General features: G+C 41.4%; 1 pseudogene; it reads left to right on the forward strand.

Annotated features, from left to right (window-relative positions):
- Positions 1-4,196: 4,196 nt before the first annotated feature.
- On the forward strand, positions 4,197-4,791 carry LOC129675091 (60S ribosomal protein L31-like; annotated as a pseudogene).

The following is a 4,791-nucleotide window of genomic DNA, read 5'->3' on the forward strand; positions in this document are numbered from 1 at the left end:
AGATCTCTGTGAGTTCAAGACCAGCCTGGTCTACAAAGCAAGCCCAAGACAGCCAAGGCTATGCAGAGAAACTGTGTCTTGAAAAACAAAAACAAACAAATAAACAAAATAGACTGAAGGAATGAAAGGGAAACCAGAACACTCAGATGAGGACAACTGTTCCCGGAAACCATACTCTGAAAGAATATCTAGGTTAACGCTCTCTCCTCTCTGCCTCATGCTTGTGGATGTACGCTCTGAGTCACTGCTCCGGCGCCATGCCTGCCCGCTCCCCACCACGACGGTTATGGACTCGCCCTCTGAAACTGTACGCTTCCACTAAAAGCATTCTCCTCTAAGTTGCCTTGGTCATAATGTTTTGTTACAGCAATAGAAAAGTAATTAAGACACTTCCCAAGAACATAAAATGAGAAGCTGGAAAATGAGATCACTCACACATCACTGGCAGGAATTGTACAGCCATTCTAGAAAACAATTGGCAATTTCTTATGAAACTAAATATGCAAATTTCCATGTCAACCCACAATTGCACTCCTGGGCGTTTACCCAAGGGACATCATAAACACATAAAAAAACTATATATAAATGTTTCTTTTGAAGTACACAGACTATAATGTTCAAATTGGAAACAAGTTAGATGTCCTACAACAGGTAAATGAATGATTAAGGGGAAAAAAATGTAACATCCACATATGGAACACAACTCAGCAATAAGAAGAAACAAACTAGTGACTCATGTCACAATACAGAGAAATCTTCAGGAAAGTATATTGAGCAAACAAAGCTAGTCAAAGGTTACACACTGGGTGGTTCCATTCATAGGACCCCTTTGAAATGATACAGTTATACACATTAAGAGCTTGTTAAGTAGCTGCCAGGACCCTGGGACATGGAGGCGGGAAGAAAGCAAACAAGAATCATGATAAAAGGGCAGCACATACATCCCCTATTCTGTAACTCCCCTGTGATGTGATTACATAGACCTACACTACCGATAAATTACATAAAACTCTGTGACCACACAGAGACAGTAGAATAAGATTTGTGCACTGTAGTGATAGCAGTTTCTTGGCTACAGTATCATATTTTACATAGCTGAGAGACATTGAAGAATACACAGAAGTATTGTTTAATCTCTTACAACTTTATGTGAATCTATCTCAGAATTAAAATACTAATTCAAATAAACTTCATTACAAAGAAACCTAAAGGAATGTAGGTGTGAGCAGATGGTTGAGGGAGTACATCTCAGAGCAGACATTCATCTATGGCATTGCATGACTCCCTGGGGAGACATGAGTGAGTGTCTATTTACCCCAGATAGGACACCAGTGGAAGAATAAAGACCAGCTTGGTTTACTGGGATCACTTACAGGACTGTGGTGAGGAGTTACCTGGAGAAATGCGGGTAATCCCTAAACCTCTCCCCATGCTGCGTGCCCCAATTTCTATATTCTGGGTCTCCTCTCCGCTTTTCTTTCTCGGTTTGGCAAGTACAACTTTCAATTACTTCAAGAAAAGGAAACATGAGTTTGTACATATTAGAAATTGTTTTTTGTTGTTGTTGTTTGGGGTTTTTTTTGTTGTTGTTGTTTGCTACTCAATACTTGACTGGTAGTTTAACTAGGTATAGAATTCCAGATTAAACCAATTTACTTCAGAATTCTGAAGATATTGCTTTAATATTTTTTGCAGTGTTGCTAAAAATAGTTCTGAGGCTAGTTAGAAAACAGAAAGGAACTTAACTTAATTGTGTCTCTGAGTTATGAGACTAAGCAATGGCAGTTACTGAGTTCTATATTGATTTAGAAAGATATGTAGGTCAGACATACCACTCTATTGAGGATGGAGAACAGGCCTTTAGTAAAATTATGAACAGTGGTGAATTGTCACATTATTTTATGTTCCTTTGCTTCTCCTCAAACCCTTGGTTTCATCCTTATTTGAATCAAAATAATATATGAAAATCATCATAAAAAAAAAAAAAAAAGAAAATGACAGAAAGGATATGGGAAAGGAAAGCATTCCCCACCCCCTAATTCTCCTGGTTGTAATATTTTTCTTTTTCTTTTTTCTCACTGGCTAATAGCCAGGAGTTTTTCTTTTTTTAACATTATTTTCAGCACATTTCATCATAATTCTTTTTTTTTTTTTAAAGATTTTTCAAGAAAAATCTTTTTCGTGTGTGTGTGTGTCTCTGCGTGTCTGTGACAGGTGTCTGTGCAGAGGCCAATAGAGAGTGTCAGATCTCTTAGAACAGATCCGATGGGATCTTGTGAACTACCCAAGATGCTTGGACCTAGACTCTAGTCCTCATGATAGAGCAGCAATCAATCTTAATCTCAGAGTCACCACAGAGTAAAGACTGAGGGCTTCTTGCCGCTTTGTTGAGTTTTTATGTGTGATAGACTCGACCACTTGCAAAAGGCACTGCACTCTCTTCTGTGAGAAACATCACAATGAGACTGTTGCCATCACCTACAATGCAACCATTTTAGGACCTGGGCATGTGTGAAATTCTACTTGGTGGTCTACTCTGCCAGCCCTTCTCCCACAGGCTACAGGTCACCCAGTGTCCCCTAAAATGTTCGTTTGGCCTTGAAAGAATTTTGATTCTGTGAATAAGAAAATGGAGTACACCATTTACTCTATTTGGTATTTACCACAGATGGAGGTACAACCGAGTCAAGATTCTCCAAAACCTTAATTGGGCTTTTCAGGCTACAATATGAAATACCACTCATGTGTCTTGATTTTGGCAACAGTTGGTGAAGAGAAGTCTAGAGTTCTGATTTTTGTTGTTGTTGTTTGTTTGTTTTTTGAGATAGGGTTTCTCTGTGTAGCCTTGGCTATCCTGGACTCGCTTTGTAGACCAGGCTGGCCTTGAATTCATAGAGATCTACCTGCCTCTACCTCCTGGAATGCTGGGATCCCTGTAATTACAAGGACTACACCACACCTGATTCTTGTTCTGATTCACACCTGTTCTGATTCTTAAGATTTGGTATCTGACTTAATTTTCCCCATTAAAGTATGTGGAATATTTTTGTGCCAAATTCTGAAATTTCATAATTTCCATTATGTTCTTTTTTTTTTTTTAATTTTTTTCCCCATTATGTTCTTAGTTAGGCCTGTTTTATCCATTGAAGCCCCACCACCTGGATTTATGTTTCCCACTTTGAAAAAAATGTCTTGAATTGTCTCATTCATTATTACCTTCTCTCCCGTTCTGGAGGACCTACTCTTCTGGGCTATTCCTCCTACATGTGTTTTGCATTTGTTTTCTATGAACTATTTCAGACAGCCTATACATCTTCTATTGATTTTTTTTTTTTTAATTTCTGGTACGATAAGCATGAATGTAGGCTTATTGCAAAGCTACTCTTTCTTTCCTGTCTTAAAGTAGCATTTCATTCTTGTTTTATGGTTACAGTTAATCATCCTTGAGAATAAGTCTCAATGCTTTCTAAGTTGCTTCCCCCCCCCATTACTTATTTTCATATGTTTTATTGTTACTTCTTCTCTATCTTCTGTGCTACCTGATTTCCTCAGATACCTGGTAATCTAATAATCTATACTATTCATCACTGGTATCCTACTCATGCCCAGCTGCCGTGTGCCTGGATGCAATGACATGTTCTCCTTTCTTTAGACAGCCGTCCTTGCCCAGGGACTGCTTTCCCTAATTTGTGACCCCTTTCTTGGCAGTCAATGGCCAATGATCTAGTAATGTCTGTGTATAAGAAGTCAGTCCTCTTGCTCCAAGATTAGATCAACTTTGATATAATTTCCATTTCAGAACTCCCCACAGATCAGATTGAGTCCAAATTTCGGCCAAAGCCACCAGCTTGGTCTCCTTTCTCTGGGGCTTCTGAGAGCTGAAAAGGTGAGCGTCTCCTGAGCCCCTGCCCATTGTAAACCACTTCTGCGGGCTCTTCCCGTGGTTCAGCTTCATTGCCTCGGTTGGTTTGGAGTCAGGAGGCTCACTCCCACGTGCTGGTGAGGGTGCTTCCAGAGAAATTCCGCTGAGAAAGGAAGATTCGCCCTGGATGTGGACAGCACCATTCTGTGGCTGGTCGCGGGCCGAAAAGAGTGAAAAGGAGAAGGTAGGCTGGGCGCTGGAGTCCCTCCTCTCGGCGTCCTGACTGTTGAAGGTGGCTGCTTTCCACTCCCACCACCGTGCCTTCCCTACCGCAATGGACTGTATCCTCTTTGACTGGGAGCCAAAATAAATTGTCCATTTACTATATGACTTCTCATCAGGCACTTTCTCACGGACACAATAAAAGCAAGTAATAGGGAAAATTGATTCCAAGAAGTGGGGCCGTTACTATGATTACCTGGCACGCGGCTTATAGACCTTTTCAACTAATTTGCAGAAGGGCTTTGTAAGAATTCGGGGTCTTTTCCAGCTTGGGCCCTGCAGAACGGCTCTCACAGGAAGAAGGGCGGTTCCGGTTCCGCCATCAGTGAGGAGGTGACCGGGGTACACTGTCAACGCCCACAAGCGCATCCATGGAGTGGGCTCCAAGAAGCGTGCTCCCCGGGCACTCAGAGAAATTCCCAGGTTGGCCGTGAAGGAGATGGGGACTCCAGATGTGCGCATAGACGCCAGGCTCAATAAAGCTGTCTGGGCCAAAGGAATAAGGAATGTTCCATATCGCCTCCGAGTACGTTGGTCCCGAAAAGGTAATGCAGATGAGGATTCACCAAACAAGCTCTACACATTGGTAACTTATGTGCTGGTTCAAAAATCTACAGATGGTCCATGTGGATGAGAACGCCAAATAA

This window comes from Psammomys obesus, unplaced genomic scaffold, assembly GCF_907164565.1.
Source record: "Psammomys obesus unplaced genomic scaffold, mPsaObe1.curated_primary_1811, whole genome shotgun sequence".
NCBI classification, from domain to species: Eukaryota; Metazoa; Chordata; class Mammalia; order Rodentia; family Muridae; genus Psammomys; species Psammomys obesus.